The sequence below is a fragment of the Panthera leo genome, chromosome D4, assembly GCF_018350215.1.
Source record: "Panthera leo isolate Ple1 chromosome D4, P.leo_Ple1_pat1.1, whole genome shotgun sequence".
NCBI lineage: Eukaryota > Metazoa > Chordata > Mammalia > Carnivora > Felidae > Panthera > Panthera leo.
Window position 1 is genome coordinate 48639556 of NC_056691.1, and position 18822 is coordinate 48658377.

Sequence of the window (18822 nt, forward strand, 5' to 3'; positions counted from 1 at the left end):
GGTTGCCAGAGGTGGGAGGTAGGGGTTAGGAGAAAATACGTGAATGGTTTCTTTTAGTTCTTAATTTTTAGTTTAAATAATTTTATTTAAGTGAGCAAAAGGGTGAGTTGTATGTTATGGGAATTAGATTCAGGAAAGTTGTTTTGTTTTGTTTTTTTTTTTTTCTAGTGAGAAAAAACTTCAAAGTCTTCACAAAAGAGTGTAATTGGCCAATAAACATATGAAAATGTGCTCAATGTTATCAGTCAGCCGGACAATGCAAATTAAAGCTATCATGAGATATTATCTACCAGAAGGGCTAAAATTAAAAAAAAAAGACTGATAAGACCAAATGTGAGTGATATGGACAGCAGTTAGATTTCTCATGCTTTGCCAGCAGTAGTAGAAAACTGGTGATATTTCCCAAAGCTGGACATATACATCCTATGACCTATCAGTTCTCCTCTTATGAGTAAGTGTATATGTTGACCAACCAATAAGAATGAGAATAATTGTAGCAGTATTTATTATAGCTTCAAATTAAAATAATCCAAATACCTATGAATAGTAGGTAGAAAAGAAAAACTCTGGTATATTCTGTGGTGGAATTTTTAAAAATTTTATTGAGTGGGAGAGTGAAAGAGAGAGAAAGCAAGAGAGTGAGGGAGGGACAGAGAGAGAATCCCAAGCAGGCTCCACACTCTGTGTAGAGAGCCTGATGTGGTACCCAATCCCATGACAGTGAGACTAAGACCTGAGCCGATATCAAAAGTAAGCTGCTTGATGGACAGAGCCACTCAGGCACCCCACTACATAGCATTATAAAAAAGAACCATAACGGATACGTATTGTACATATTGTTGCTAAGTATCCATGTTGGTACATGGATTAATCAAACCAAAATAATCCTGAGCTGAAAAGACCAGACACAAAAGGATACACACTTTTGGATTTCATTTTTCCAAGTATAAGTACAGCAAAACCACTCTAGTAAGATACATGTCAGACTAGTGGCTACTTTTGGGGAGTACAAACTGGTAAGGGTCACAAGGGTGCTTTTGGAGTAACATTTAGAGATACTATATAGTGACTTGGGTGGCCATTACATGAGTATATCAATCTACTTAAAATGAATGTATTATACTAAATGTATATTCTACCTCAGTAAAAATTTTAGATAAGCAAGTAAATAAAGTGATCTCATTTTGCTCCATGATGGCACAAACCATGCCTTATTTACCTATTTGCACCTTGCAGGACCTAATAATGCCTGTTCAGTGTTTGATGAATTTAATTAGATTAGCCAAGTAGTTCCACCTATATGATCTTTTTATTTAGTATTTATTTATTTTTGAGAGAGAGAGAGAGTGTGAGCAAGGGAAGGGCAGAGAGAGAGGGAGGCACAGAATCCATAGCAGACTCCTGGCTCTGAGCTGTCAGCACAGAGCCCAATGCAGGCCTCAAACTCACAAACCACAAGACCATTACCTGAGCCGAAGTTGGACGCTTACCTGACTGAGCCACCCAGGAACCCCTATATGATCTTAACTAAATGATTTCAGTACAGTATATCTGACTTCTCAGTAGAACTGTGTACTTTCTGCAGAATGCTTTTAAATTCCTAATGCTATCATGTTTAAAATATCTCTTTTTTTCCAAAGAGGGAAATAGGAGCATTTGCATATTGAAAAATAACTCCATTTGCAGGGTTTAACAAATTCACATTAAAAAAACAGAGGAAATTTTGCATATGCTTTGAGGATTCTGATAGATTGTTTTGTAATATGGTAGAAAAAGTCAGAAGTTTTGCCCTTGTTTCGTACTTTCAGATATCCATTTTCTCAAAAACTCCTTAATGGTACGTACAGAGTACAAAATGTTATTTGCACATACTGACTCTATGAACCATGCTGAAATTACAGTAATTCGCATCATGTATCTTACAGTACATAATGGACAATAGAGTTAAGGAGTATAGAAGAGAGAAGGACAAAGGACTATAAGGAAAATTTAACTGAGATAGGGAAGTTTAAATTTTGTGTGTCCAGGCACATTGGTAGGTCTTTTAAGTAACCTACATAGTAAACCATCATGACGTCAGGAGCTGTACAGATACATGTTTGGCAAATATTTTATTAAAGTAGACCTACAAAATATCTTATATTGAATATTGAGAGGGGACTGGATCTAAGAAACTTATGACTAGAAGATCCTTTTGTCCGTAAATAACTTCTAACTTCATATCCAGCTTCCCTCATCTCTGATTTTGTACGTAAGTAACATCTAATAGAAGTAGCAACCGTTCCCATGAGCTTTGTAGGTGACTGTTCAGTTTCTGGTTAAACGAATTGCCTTTTCAGCTACTTATGACAAGATCTGAAAATTCTAGCTACTGACATTTTTAGGAAATTAAACCTTAATTTGGTTAAAATATATATCTTCATGTAACTTTTCACATGGGGCTTTATTTTGTGCCACAAAAAACTAAGTGTTCTCACATGCATGCTATAAAATATTTGAAAGTATATTTGTCCTTTTCAAATTGAATATCCTTGGTTATCTTCTATGGTTTCTTCAGTAGTTTCTTTATAAATTCAGCTTAGATAACTCTGAATTGCCATATACAAAGAACGCCACATTGTGAATCGTATACATCATTTGTTAAAATTGAAGATGAAACTGTAAGAAAAATTTCAAAGTAATATTATACTTCCTCTGTTGCCTATTATGAACTAGTTTCATTAGACCAATCCTTGTCCTACAAACAACTAAAAATCTGAATCAATCTCTTTGTTTACACACACACCCACACACACACACACACACACACACGCACATGGATATTAATTCAGGCCAGTCATTGTAGTATCCAGGACTCCTTTAATGGGCAACTTTGTTTGGAGGACTCCACACAAGGCTGCATGAAATACTCTTAAAACTGGTCTAGTCGGATCTTTTCTACAAATACTTCCTATTTCAGCCTCTCCTTCACAGGAGTTAGACTTAAAAAACTCTCCCACCTTCTCTCTTTTTTTCACAAGCATTCCCGCCAATGAATGTGTTCAGTTTGTTTGTTTGTTTGTTTACTTATTTATTGTCTAATCTTGTCTTTGTGTCTAATTCTTGGAGGACCCCGAACTAAGAGCCTGGCGTTCAATGGCACATCTCTCCTCTACTTGTGACTGGAGGCTCAGAGACTAAGGACAGGTTTCACCAGTCCCACAGAGCCAGAAAGGGGAGAAAAAAAATGGAGTTAAGTGAGTGGATAGGAGAAACGTCTGGAAATATCCTGGTCTCTTACAGGAACCTCTGAAATCCATAAAGTTCTATGCACAGCCTGAAATGGAATTTTCAATTGGCCCAATCTCATTTATTTTTAAGATAATTTCTTCTTAGACTCACTTCTTGTCAGAATCAAAAGTAAATGCTTTCTTGAGCAGTAAAGCATAACTCAGACACTAGGTTTTATTACAGTTTTTCAAGTATACTACATAGTTATTAACCAATAAATATCCAGGCATACAAGAAAATTACCAAGAGAATAAGAAACAAGGTAACAAAACCATACTCAATTCATATCATGGCGTTATTAGAGGTAATATTTAAAATAATTATGATTGATATGTTAAAGAAATTAAATTTTTTTTTGTTTATTTATTTTGAGAGAGAGACAGCACAAGTATGAGCTGGGTAAGGGCAGGGAGAGAGGGTGAGAGAGAATCCCAAGCAGGTTCCATGCTGTCAGCGCAGATCCCAACTTAGGGCTCGATCCCATGAACCATGAGATCATGACCTCAGATGAAATCGAGTCAGATGCTTAACTAACTGAGCCACCCAGGCATCCCAGAAATTAAATATTAATATGAATTTATTTGGCTAAGAACTGGAAACTGTAAAAAGACATCAAATGGATATTACATAAGATAAAATGTAGAATTAAAATAGAGAAATAAATGGATGGGTTTAATAGCCAGTTAGATAAATTTAAAGAGAAAACAAATTAACTTAAAGGTACTTTAGTAGAAAATATCCAAATGGAAGCATAAACAGTCAAAAGGGAAAAATAGAGAAATGACTATGATATATCGAACATAGTGAAAAAATCTAACTTATGTGTCATTGGAGTTAATAAATTTTAAGGGAAATGAGCAGATACAATATTTAAAAAGATAATAATTGATATTGTCTAAAAATGATTAACAACATCTAGAATGGAATAAAAGATACTATAATATGTCTGGTTATAACCAACAGGAACTAGATAAATCCCCACATATTAAATGACTTTTAAAAATAGAAAATGATATGAAATAAGCATCTGCAGGCACTGAACCACAGACAGCATAAGACACTGTGCTTCCTGAAGGAAGGGGAATGAACCCTGTGAGTCCAACGACTGCTAAGCCGGTAGCCTGGTTAGAGTTTCCAGGCTGCAGCGGGGAAGGGATCCCAAATAGAGATTCATAGGGTTCATAATTGGAAAAGTCCACGAGAGCTAGGATTTGTGAAGCAAAGTGCCAGAGAATAGCATTATGTGTTGCTAGGAAATTGAAATTGTTACTTTATCTCTCCTCAAAAAACAACAACAAACCACACACAAAAATAAAACAGAAAGTACAACTCTAGGCATAGATGGCTACACTGGCAAATTGAACTAAAATTTTTAGAAGAAAATAATACCAAATCTGTATCATTTCTTCCAGAAAATAGAAGATGAGGAAATGCTTCTCAGTTCATTCTCATCGGTATACACTACCTGGTAGCACAAAGACATTAGCAGAAGAGAAAACCACAAATACTTTTCATGAACATAGCTATACACGTTTTCATCAGAATAGATCAAATGGAATCCAAAAATATCTAAAAGCTGTAATAGGTTGGGCCTAAGCAAGGTTTATTCCAAAATTGAAGATTATTTTAACATTCTAAAATCAATTTTTAAACATGGACCTCAGTGGGAGACAGAAAGAAAATGTTTATACTGGATGTGAAGGTATATTATTCACTGCATCTTTGAGTAGTTTCATACTTGTCTCTTAGTATATGCCTATTGTATTGAGTTGAGAATTCAGTCTATGATCCTATTTGCAGGAGGAGAATTTGATATGATGTTCATTTTGGAGCTAGAAAGGTATTGCTATTGTATTCCCTGTGGATTGTCCTAAGATTTAAGAGGCAAGGATTTAAAACAATTCCAGAGAATAGCTGAAAGCAGAAAAGGCAAGAAATTGCACAGGCTGGCTAAAAGTTGTAAGAGAAACAAACAGACAAGCTTTCTGAAAATATGGCCAAGATACTGATAGGTAGATTGAAAATGGAGGAGTAGAGAAACTGAAAATTCATCTGTCTTTGAGTACAGAATCGAGGCAATGGAAATGAAATTGAAGACTAGACAGAGGCCTTTGAAATAAACTCAGGGTAAGTGGACAAAACAATGGAAGACAAAGCTTACCACAGCCACATGACAAGAATAACAGGAAATCAAAGGCAGGAACAATAATACCAATAGTGAAGAAATATGCCAGTTCCTGACAGATACTGCTTGTTTGCCTCAGGGTAATAGGTTGCTCTTTCAGCAATGAAATGGGAAATGGAGGAGACAAGTGAAACATCGGGATGAAAAGGGTCATTAAACGCTCTTGTCCGGACCCAGAACAAAATCAGAAAGCAAAGTTGCAATTACATTTTAAAGACATTGTATTGTTTCAAGGCTAATATTATTTTTAATGTGTACATTTAGCAATACCTATTCAATTGTCAGTATTAGTATGTAAGATAATTTCTACTGGGAACAAGTAAGCAGTAGTGATCATTAAACATGACTAATCTGTTAATGGGTAGATAGTTTATATTGTGTAAAGAGGCAACTATGAAATGTAGCATCTAGAATATTTATTGTTTTCTGTATTACTGAACTGTAATTAAAAAATTTTTTTCAACATTTATTTATTTGTGAGAGACAGAGAGAGACAGAGCGTGAGCAGGGGAGGGGCAGGGAGATGAACACACAGAATCTGAAGCAGGCTCCAGGCTCTGAGCTGTCAGCACAGAGCTTGACACAGGGCTTGAACTCACAAACCCCAAGATCATGACCTGAGCCAAAGTTGGATGCTTAACGGACTGAGCCACCCAGGTGTCCCTGAACCGTAATTTTTTTCAGGACAGAATCTTAACTTAATCATCTTTGCTTTCCCTATAGAACATAGTACAGTGGCTTGCACCAGCTAGTTCAATAAAGATCTTTACATACATGCAAATAAAAAAGACAAAGAATGAACCTCAACCCTTACCTCACACCATATGCAAAAATTAACTTGAGATGGATTATAAACCTAAATTTAAGATGGCCAAAACTATAAAAATTCCAGGGAAAATATAACAGAAAATCTTAGTCACCTTGAGTTAAACAAAAAAAGCAGCACTTCAAAATTACGACCTATTGTTCTTCAAAAGACTCAGTTAAGAAAACAAAAACAAAAACCATAGATATGGAGTTAATATTTGCAAAGTACATATCTGATAAAAAAAAACTTACATATAAAAACTATAAAGAACTCTTAGAACCTAATACATTTAAAATGTAATAAAACTAAAACACTGAGACACCAGTTTTTAAAATAGTAAGATTTCAATAGACATTTTACCAAAGATATGTAGTTGGCAAATAGGCACATGTAAATATATTAAATGCCATTGGTCTTTAGGAAACCACAAAGAGATACCGCTAGAATGGTTTAAATTACCAAGTCTGAGTATATCAAGTGATGCAAGAGGCTGGCGCTACGAAAATCCTTATCTACTGCTGCTGGATTTTCAAATGAATATAACCACATTGCTACAAATATTTGGCAGTATTGCAAAAAGGTAAACAGAAAGCTATCTTAGTTTTGACGTATAGAGGCATTCTATCACCCGAGAGTAATGAAGAGTATTAAACACATATATCCACACAGAGAACTATATACAGATGTTCACAGGACCTTTATTTGTAAAATCCTTCAACTGGAAACAACTCAAATCTCCATAACCAGAGGGAGGAATGAACACATTTCAATATATCCATTCAATGGAATATTTCTCAGCAACAAAAAGGGACAAATTATGGATGCACACAAAAACAAAAGTGAATCCCGAAGTAACTAAGCTGAGTAAAACAGACAAAAGAGAACTTTAGGTAATTCAATTTGATGAAATTCTATAAAATGCAAAATAATCATTAGTGATAGAAATAGATTAGTGGTTGCCTGGAGACTGAGGTGGGGGGAGTGGTGAATTACCAAGGAGTTAGGAAACCTTGATGGAGAAAAAAAATGTCTTTTATTTTGACTGCTACATGGGTGTATCTGTATGTCAAAACCCATGAAATTTTGCACTCAAGTATGTTCAATTTGTTGTATGCCACTTTTATAACTCAATAAAGCTACAAAAAGAATCACAGGGGTGCCTGGGTGGTTCAGTCGTTTGAGCTTCTGACTCTTGATTTTGGCTCAGGTGGGACATGCGATTGAGGCCTGAGGTGGGCTCTGTGCTGAGCATGGAGCCTGCTTAAGATTCATTCATTCTTTCATTCTTTCTTTCCTTCTTTTTTTCTTTTCTTTTCTTTTCTTTTCTTTTCTTTTTCTTCTCCCTTTCTTCCCTTCCTTTCCCTTTCCTTTCCCTTTCTTTCTCTTTCTTTCTTTCTTTCCTTTTCTTTCCTTTTCTTTTCTTTCCTTTTTCTTTCTTCTCTTTCTTTCTTCCTTTCCTTTCCCTTTCCTTTCCCTTTCTTTCTTTCTTTCTTTCTTTTCTTTTCTTTTCTTTTCTTTCTTTTTTCTTTCTTCTCTTTCTTTCTTCCTTTCCTTTCCTTTCCCTTTCCTTTCTCTCTTTCTTTCTTTCTTTCTTTCTTTCTTTCTTTTCCTTCCTTCCTTCCTTCCTTCCTTCTCTTTATCTCTCTTTCTCTCCCTTTCTTTCTCGCTCTCTCTCTTTCATCTGCCCCTCTCCCCTGCTCATATTCTCTCTTTAAAAAATGTGAAATTTAAGTGGGATAGGTGCTAAGAAAACCACATCTGGCACATGGTAACTAAAATGTAAAATTTAGGGGCTCTGGGTGGCTCAGTCGGTGAAGCATCTGACTTTGGCTCATGTCATGATCTCACAGTGAGTTCAAGCCCCACATGAGGTTCTGTGCTGACAGGTCAGAGCCTGGAGCCTGATTTGGATTCTGTGTCTCCCTGTCTCTCTGCCTCTCCCCCGCTTGCTCTCTCTCTCTCTCTCTCTCTCTCTCTCCCCCCCTCTCTCTCAAAAAACAAACATTGAAAAAATTTTAAATGTAAAACTCAAAGACAAACAGAAAATTTTCTAAGAAGCACTTCCTCAAAGAAAACAAAAAGGACATACTATCCTTCAGAGGAGAAACAATAAAACTGGCAACCCATTTCTCAATAGAGACAATGGAAGCAGAAGACCGAAAAAAGAAGAAAGAAAAAAAGGAAAAAAAGAAAAATGGCATTTTGAAAGTCATTTTTAGTAGAATAACTGCTAGAACAACTAACCTAGAATTCTGTAACTGATGAAAATGCTCTTCAAAAATGAAGACATTTTCAGGTAATCAAAATCTGAGAAAATATTACTGGCAGACCTGCACTAATGGAATTATCAAAAGGAGTATTTCAGGCAGGAGAAAACCGATCCTAGATCCCAGGTCAAAAATGAAGGCGAAATGATGAGCTATGAAAATGGTAATTACATGGGCAAATGAAAATCATCTGTATAAAACAAACCATAGTATGTTTGTGCTTGTAAATATTATTACACATTTATATATACACACAATTAAATATAAGACAATATTATTACATTAGCTGAAAGGATATTGAATGTGGTTAGCATATTGTAAGATCTTTCCATTAAGTAAGTGATAAAATTGCTTATATTTATTAAATTTTAATAAATCACAAATGTATGTCATAATATCTAGGGTGACCCTTAAGAGAATATAAAGAGAATGGATACTTAATAGGCTAATAGGTGGGTAAATGTAAAATTTAAACCACTAGTTAATTACAAAGAAGAAAAGAAAGGAGGAAGAAATATAGAACAGGTAGTATAAAGAGAAAACTAATAGTAATAAGGCGAATTTAAATTGAAATATATCAGTAAGTACCCAATTAAAGCGATAACAGTCAGACTCAGCTTAGGAAAAGAAACAAAACAAACAAAAGCTTCATTAAATGTTGTTTAAAAGATTATATATTTAAGGGTTTACAATTTCAACCTTTGAATACAATAAACATCTTTTGAGGATCCAACTTGGGTCAGATCCACAGTTTCTATTATTCAAGGCTTGAAAAGACAAGTTACCTATTCTCTGAGATGCTCAATTTCTTTTTATAAATATATCTAGGCTAAAACTATCAGAAAAGAAATACTGATACATGCTTTTAATAATAGCAAATTAAATGGAGCCTATTTCTTTATTTGCAATTCTATTTGCATTTAAACTTATTTGGGAGGTCATACATATGCCTCAAAATATATTGCTGTGATTCTATTTTTGAGCTCGGCAGGTAAGCGTATTTATGCAGAATTAGCATGAATGGACCAGTTTGCAGCATCTGTTCGGTGCAGTGTGGCTTTCCTCCAGGGTGAAAATGTCAACATAGCATAGCAACTTTTTGCAAAAGGGAAAAGTGAACTTTTATTGTTTCTAGGCAGACATAAATATCATAGGCAGTGTCATGACAGACTGATTAATGGACTCAGAAGAGAGGGGAAAAAATGGATCATTTGTATCATTTGACCAGTCTTGCACATTCTTTCCTAATTTTCTAGTTGTGCCAAAACATGTTTTTTTTCTTACATTGAAGGATCCATCTAGTTATTCATTGTGAGCACTGTGTGTTAAAGAATGTCACGTTATTATATGAAACTCTATAGAATAAAAGATGCTGAAATGCTTAAGGTGTAAGTCAGATATGGTTCTATCTTCAAGAAACAGAGAAAGAGAGAGAGACAGAATGCAAGTGGGAGAGGGGCAGAGAGAGGGAGACAGAATTCAAAGCAGGCCCCGTGCTATCAGCACAGAGCCTGACGCAGGGCTTGAATCCATGAATTGTGAGATCATGATCTGAGCCGAAGTCAGACGCTCAACCTACTGAGCCACCCAGCTACCCCTGTTATATAGTTTTTATATGCATTTATAATATGTCATATAAATTCATATATATTTATATATATTGGTATGAAAATAAATGTGTATATGTAAGCAATAGATACACATATATAAACACATACATATATTTGGATACACATATAATTAAGCATGCAAATGTTAAATATATAGATATATTTATATAAATGTATTAAAATATATAACTACATGTAAACATACAAAAATAAATACATATGCATGCACACACACACACAGTTCCATTCTAATCAGACTTCTATCACCATAATATAAAAATATATTCTAAATATCAACAGAAATTCATATTACCATTTATGATAAATGATCGATTGCTCTCTGTTTGGTGTATGAGCACTGAAATAAACAGTCTTGAACATGGCCTGCCTTTAAATTAACTCAGTTTTTATTACAGTCAAAATGAGCTTTACTGAATTCTAATTGTTTTTAGTCCATCTTCGTAAATGTAACCTGCTCAAACACTATTGTCTCTCTGAGTATGAAGTATTCTCTTTCTTAATAGAAAGATTTGTTTTCCTGTGGAATGTATTTTTAAAACGTTACAGGTAGTAGAACCTTCAAACCAACTTCTTAAACTCAATCACTTGTCAAATGAAAGGATGCTTCCAAAAACTTAAAAAATATGTGTTAGTCATTGAAATTTGGATTGGATAGGCAGAAAAATTACAATCAGTTTAACATGAGGGAAAACAATCTTTACTAGTGCCAAAAAGAAAATGTTTTTTTTTTTCTGTTTACAACAATATATTTTCTGCCTGAATTTATTTTGATCTTAATTTCTTATCTAAGCACCTTGTTATCTCAAGCTGCTGAACTCCACTGGTAATTACACCTTATTTCAAACGTTGTGAAGATTTGTGTGGTGTAGGGCAAAAATATATCAACTCTTTCAATGCTTTGAACCTGAGTGAATGCCTGAAAATCATACATTTTAAGTTATAACTTGGACTGTAAACTTCTGATAAAATGTTAAGGTGACTTACTGAAAAAAAATTCTTCTTAAGCTTGTCAAGGAGACCAAAAGTAATTTTAACGTAAATTAGTCATAAATAAATCAGAAGTATATGGATTAAACACAGGTAATTATGTTTTTAATGTCAGGGAAAATTGGGAAGTAACTGAGGTTCAGCTTATTTAAACTCTAACATATTTTGTAATGTTTTGAGATGATAGCCAGACATGAAGTGCTTTTTATTCCATTTATCAAAGTGTAGATAATGAGAAATAAACTTAGTTTGAGCCATCAGCATGTACATTTACTATCATTATCCCCATTTCTGTCACATAATAATGTTATATGGGAGACTACACAGATCAACATGGCTTTATACTCATGGACTTATTGTGAGAAATGAAAAGGAGAGAGAATAAAATGTTCTTAAAAGAAAAAAAAAGTATCGGTAGAGGTGATATAATGAAAAACATGTTTTGTTATAGGGACCATTAAGGGAAGACCCAGTCCCTGTCTCCCTCCCTGTCTCCCTCCCTGTCTTCCCTTCCTGTCTTCCCTTCCTGTCTTCCCTTCCCTTCCCTTCCCTTCCTTCCTTCCTTCCTTCCTTCCTTCCTTCCTTCCTTCCTTCCCCCCTCCTCTTTTTCCTTTGTTCCTTCATTCTTAAGATTTCCATCCTGGTGCTTTGGTACAGTGTGGACCATATGGCCTCCATTTCCTTACAATGATCTACTCTTATTGGTTTAAGTTACACTATGTTTGTTTTTCTTCCTATTGTCAATAGACAGTAAGATACTGTTCCTAGCTACGGGTCCTAGGATACTTATTATTGTTCAGCAAACTCATAGAAAAAAAATAATACTTTTACCAAATATGAATAGCAGTATTAATGATTATTAACTTTTCCCTCAAGAATAATATTCCAGTATGTTTCTTTCCCCACTCACAAGTAGCATCTTTTCCAAAGTGACTTATGTAAAACAGGAAACTGCATGCTAGAGCTGGGCCTCAAGAGTTCTGAGAATCGCATGAAGGCAAGAGTTGGTAGAACAGAGAGAGTAGACTTAAGAGCAGAGAGGGATGAATCTTCTTTCCAGAATAAGTAAAACACATAAAACACAACTACTGATTATGAGTCTGAAATTCAAATGTGTCTTCTTTGGCATAGAACTGGTGATGAATGAAGAAAACAACATTTTTTTTTGGTTGGCACGGTTTCAAAGTGTGCTTCCAGAAAACCAGACATTTGGCAGTAAGAGATCCCGAACATTCTAACGAATGTGTGAATTTTTCTCTTTTCATTTGAACTGAGGGATGCCATTTCAGCCTCTGTGTACATAAAACAATCTATCCATGTGCATCATGTTTTAGTCCCCAGGTTTATCACTCTTCCCTCTCTATTTTGATCATATAAACCCATAGCTTCCAATATCTGTTGACAGATGACAGTGTGTGTGTGTGTGTGCGTGTGTGTATGTCCAGGGTCCTGGCCTGGGTAATATGATAAAACATGTAACATCTTATATTGTCAAATTGCAAAGAAGTGTCAAAGAAAGAACTTTGAAGGCATTCCACTGCCAAATCTGAAATAATTTGAGCATTAAAAAAATCATGTTGCTAAGATACTAGATCTTGAAAGTTTTTATTACAAGGGGGGGGGAAAACAAACATTTGTAACTGTGTATGGTGATGGGTGTTAACTAGACCTACTATGATCATTTTGTAATACATACAAGTACTAAATCAATAGATTATACCCCTGAAATTAATGTAATATAAAAAAATTTTATAAACTTTTATAACTTTTTGATTAAAATGTAACTCTGTGAGTCCATAGTGAAGTGGAAGAATTAAAAAATGGAGAGGAATAAAAAAGTATTTTCTTAAGATGGAATACTCTCTAAAGGATGTAAAAAGATTGATACAATTAGAAAACCTCCATTTAAAAATATAAGGGTAATAATTAATTCAGGCAAAACTAACCAATGGTTGTTAAACTTATGGGGTAAGAAGATTATTTTTTAATGATAAAAGAAAGAAAAATAGTAACTTTCCGTTGTAGAAACTAGTTAAATACTATCTTAAGCAAGTGATCAAAGTTAAGATCATTAGTAATGAGACAAATTGTTATCATTATATTCTGACATGAGATGCTGAAAATAACACAATATCACTTAAAAACAAGAAGGAATATTAGACATCCAAACTGACATATATTCCACAAAATAATTGCCCTCTACTCTTAAAAAATAGCAAGGACATAAAACACACAAAAAAGAGGGACAAATTGTTTTAAGTTTAAAAGGACTAAAAATGCATGACAACTAAACATCACATATCATCCTGGACCAGGCAGGTTTTATTTCATTTTTGTTTTTGTTTGCCTCAAAAGACATGATTAAATTTGTATAAATTTAAATAATGGATTTACTCACCTCTGTTCTTGCCCCCATTCAGTCTACTTTCAACAAAGCTATCAGTTATTCAGATGAAGCATAACACAGATCATATCCTTTACCCATTCAAACCATCCACACTTGATCTTAGCCAAAAGGCCAAGAAGCGATCTCTATTCAAACTATCCAATGACAGATCCTATTAGGGGAAACTTCAAGCTCCTTCCTACAACTATGGTGACTTATTATTCAAACTAGAATACTTTTGAAAGTGAAAACTATGTTGTTAATAATTACCCTAGAATAGCAGGCATAAACCGGGTGCATGGTCACTGTGATTATAAATTTCTATGTGGCCTGTACTGCTCTGATTTTCTCCCGTTGTCCTCCCTTAATTAGACTGTTGTAGTTACACTACTCTTCTGAGCAAATCACTAAATCTTCCATTATGACAGGGTCTTTGCAAGGATTGCTTCCCCTCCCTAGAAGGTTTTTTTCACAAATTGACTCATGGTGCACTCTTATTTCTTTGAAGTCTGTTTTCCAGAGTCACTTTCTTACTGATGCATTCTGGCCATCATCTCTAAAATGTCATTAACTCTTCCCCAACATTCATGTTTCCCTTCTATGTCTTATCATAGGCATTTATTTATATATTTATCAATGTAATAGAGTATCTATGTTAATGATTTATTTTCTGTATTCCATTTTAAAATATAAGATAACTGAGGGCGGGGCACCTGGGTGGCTCAGTCAGTTAAGTGTCCGACTTCGGCTCAGGTTGTGATCTCGAGGTCCATGAGTTCAAGCCCTGTGTCAGGTTCTGTGCTGACAGTGTAGAACCTGGAGCCTGTTTCAGATTCTGTGTCTCCCTCTCTCTGACCCTCCCCCATTCATGCTCTGCCTCTCTCTGTCTCAAAAATAAATAAAAATTGGGGCGCCTGGGTGGCTCAGTCAGTTGAGCATCCGACTTCCACTCAGGTCACGATCTCACGGTTTGTGAGTTCGAGCCCCACGTGGGGCTCTGGGCTGATGGCTCAGAGCCTGGAGCCTGCTTCCGATTCTGTGTCTCCCTCTCTCTCTGCCCCTCCCCCGTTCATGCTCTGTCTCTCTCTGTCCCAAAAATAAATAAACGTTAAAAAAAAAATTAAAAAAAATAAATAAAAGTTAAAAAAATTAAAAAAAAAAAAGGTAGCTGAGGGCAAGTATTTGTGTTTTTGGATCCTACAGTAACCTGTAGCACTTGATAAGTAATCAATCTATATTTACTGAGGGTTAAAGAGTGTATTTTATCATTTCAATGAAAAATATTAAGCTTGCTGAATGTTTATGGAAAATACATGAATTATATGAGAAGTCAGCTCTTCACTGCAATGCATATCTTTATCCGTGGCAATAAAAAGATATTGAGCATTTATTATAAATTTTTTAAGTTTATTTATTTATTTTGAAAGAAAGAGTGAGCGAGAGGGCAAGCCAGGGAAGGGCAGAGAGAGAGGGAGAGAAAGAATCCCAAGCAGGCTCTGCACTGACAGTTCAGAGCCCCGATGTGGGACTTGAACCCACAAACCATGAGATTATGACCTGAGCTGAAGTCAGACGCTTAACTGACTGAGCTACCCAGGTACCCCAAGCATTTATTATATTAAAATAATCACTTAGTTATTCACATAAGAATCTTAATAAAATGTAAATAGTGAACTCTGGGCATCATTCAGTGACTCTTCATCCTTGGATTGGGTTAAATGAATCCTATTTTATTATTTTACTTGCATTCCACTGATTAATGGATCAAATATTGTTTTTTCATTGACTTAATTGAGATATCATATAACATTATATTAGTTTCGGGTGGTAATTCTGTATTTGTATATAGTGAAGTGATCACCACAGTAAGTCTAATTATCATCTGTCACCATACAAATTTAGAATTTTTTTCTTGTGAGAAGAAATTTTAGGATTTGTTCTCCTGGCAACTTTCAAGTGTACACTACAATATTATTGACTGTAGTCACTATGTTGTACATTATATCCCCATGATTTATTTATTTTATACCGCAAGGGGAAATTTCTACCTCTTGACCCCTTCCACCTGTTTTGTCCAGATCCCAAACCCCTTCCTCTCTAGCAACCACTGTTCTGTTCTTTATATCTGTAAGGTTTGTTTTGTTTGTTCCTTTCATTTTTTTCCACATATAAGTGAAATTTTGCAGTATTTGTCTTTTTCTGCTTTTCATGTTTTCCTATTGTCTTATAAGTCCTTTTTTTATTTGGTTCTTAGTGGTTAACTTATTTTCTAAGAAATCATAAGAACTTATTGTGGTTTCACTTAAATAGAACATTTTACATTATTCTACTTGAAAGGCTAGGCAGCTGCATTTTACAAAGTTTAGGATATAAAGGGGAGCCTGGGAGACTCAGTCAGTTAAGCATCTGACTTCAGCTGACAGCTCAGAGCCTGGAGCCTGTTTCAGACTCTGTGTCTGCCTCTCTCTGTCCCTCTGCCATTAGTCCTCTGTCTCTCTCTGTCTCTCAAAAATGAATAAAAATGTTTTTAAAAAAATCTTAGGATATAAAAAAAAATGTTTCAGTGATTCATATGTAAGCTTAGTATCCTATTCTGAGTTTGGATTTGAGGAGAGCAACTTGGGTTTGAATTTCAGAACCATGCTGAATTCCTGTACGATTATAAGATATTTGTATAAAGGTTTCAAGCTTTAAGACTTCCTTCACATGATTATAAAAATGGAACGGAATAATGAATTTTAAGCACTTAATGGTATACTGTTGTTTATTAACTACATCATCAGCTGTCAGTTATTAAGGTACTCTATTATTATTATTAGGTTTTATTTTTATTGGTCATCATCTTGTCCAATAATTTCCATATGCATATATATTTGCATATTTGCAATGATGGAGTATATTCCATTTTATATCATGTGTTTTACTTAATAGCATATCATCAATAAATTTAATGTTGCAACATAATATGCATAATTTTAACTTTAATGAAATGCATATTATTTCATCTAGTGATAGTGTCATAACTTATTCAAATTTTAGACTAGTATTGGGCAATAAATTAAAACACTTTTTAACATACAAATCTGGTAGGGTGTAGTGAAGGAGGCATGGTCATAAACTCATGATAGGTATACAAATATGTTTATAAAGCCTTTTAGGAAAGCAAGTTTGGAAAGATATCAAAAACTTGAAACATATTCATTCCCTTTGACCCAGCAATTCCATTTCTGGGAATCTCTTCTAAAGAAATTATCAGAAATGAGGACAAAGATTTATGTACAGAGATTTTATCATGCCATTATTTATGGCAGCAAACATCTGGAAGCAATCCAAATGTCCTGGAATAAATGATTAACTATATCATGGTGCAGCCATAAGAATAAAGAGTAGTCAACTATTGTGAAATATACTTATGAAGAATTTTAAAAATATGCAAAATGCTCATAATGTCAAGAGAAAGAATACATTTTACATTTATAAAATTATAGCATGTACATAAAAGTACACCTACATACAAGAAAATATTAGCAGTATCCTCTCCGAGTAGAGGTTGATAGCTGATTTTTTAATTTTCATCAATTTTTCACATCTTTTATGATTAGCATATACCACTTTAAAGCTAATTTTTAAAATAAAGTAAAGCTCCTGTTAAATTACTAATGGTGACATCTATGTTTAGGTAGGAAATTATGAATGATTTGGCAGGCTGTGTATTACAGTTCAACACTAATGGCATGACACCTTTGTTGATGAGCATGATACTACATCCCAAAGGTAATGTAAGGCCATATCCAACTATTTTCAGCTACTCTCAGCTCTATGGAAAGTTTCCAAATTGCAGTGTTGTAAAAGGAGAATAGAGTTAAAGTCTTATGAAGTTACAGGCTAATGAACAGTAGCAGCAGGTTCATCCACAATCCAATTACTTGGAAAGTAAATGTACCATATCTAGTTAGTGATATTGTTTAATATTTAATCTTGTGAAACCAAAGCACGGACATTAAAGTTCTATAGCAAACCCCAGAAGCATGAAAATAAAGCATAAAGGTAGCAGATCTTAATATTTCTGCAAAAAAAAGACAAACCCTCTAAAAATTGCCTTTACATAGACTGCTCACGTGCTATTACAACAGGATAAGTGAAAAAAGATTCAGTTCTCATTTTCCTCCTTTTGTCAGAAATAATTAAAACTAGATTAGGTTTGTTGCGGTCCCTACAACTATCTCCTCAGATTCTGTAATGCTTGGCACCCTATTTAAAAATGAGCATTCCTTTGGGCGCCTGGGCAGCTCAGTCGGTTGCGCGTCCAACTTTGACTCAGGTCATGATCTCACTGCATCGGGCTCTGTGCTGATGGCTCAGAGCCTGGACCCCGCTTCAAATTCTTGGTCTCCCTCTCTCTCTCTGCCCCTCCCCACTCACTCTTTCTCTCAAAAATAAATAAAAATTTTTAAAAAAATGAACATTAATTAAGGTCACACAGTTTTGAACTTGAACTTATTAAAAATAAATTTCTAGTAAAAGTATAGTAGAAAAATGACTCTTTAGATTCATTATTACAGGTATTATTGCTTCCTACTTCTGACCCCTCATAGCTAAAGAAACTGAGACCTCCAAATTATGAGACCTCCAAATTAGTCTCATCAAGGACTTAAACCAATTAATTGGAACCTTGGAAACAGAACATGGTAAGCCCTCTTACCACCAGTGGTAGGACTTGGAACTATCAATTTTTGTCTTATTCTGGTACATGTAGGTTCATGGTGACTCTACTGAGGACAAGCATGTGTGCTCAGTTGCTGTTTAGGCTTACAGGAATGCCACCTTGGCTTCCACACTAGAGCAAGATTCCTGTGTCAAATTCCGATTGCACTGCAGTTTCCCTCATACCATTCCTAGTTCTCTTCTTCTTCCCGGTAGAATCTGCAACCCATTTTATATGTACTCAGATGCTGACTGTAATCCAGTATGAAGCCACACAGATCACACTGAATTGCGAGTCACCCTTAGAGACTAATGGTATATTAGAGACTAATATACCTGAATTTTGTGTCCCATTCACTCTAATGACCTCCTTTTTTTTATTGTTTCTAAACAAAATAGACAAAAGCATACCAGTTCTCTTCGGGGAATATTGTCTGCCTTCAGCTGCCAACTACTTCCCCCCAAGGTTACACCCTATAGCGTGACTTAGAGTTGTCTTCCTTTTCTTGAGAGCCCATCTCCCTAGTCACAGCAATTTATTCCAGAAAGAATGAATGTCAGCCCTAACAGACCTATTCTTAGGT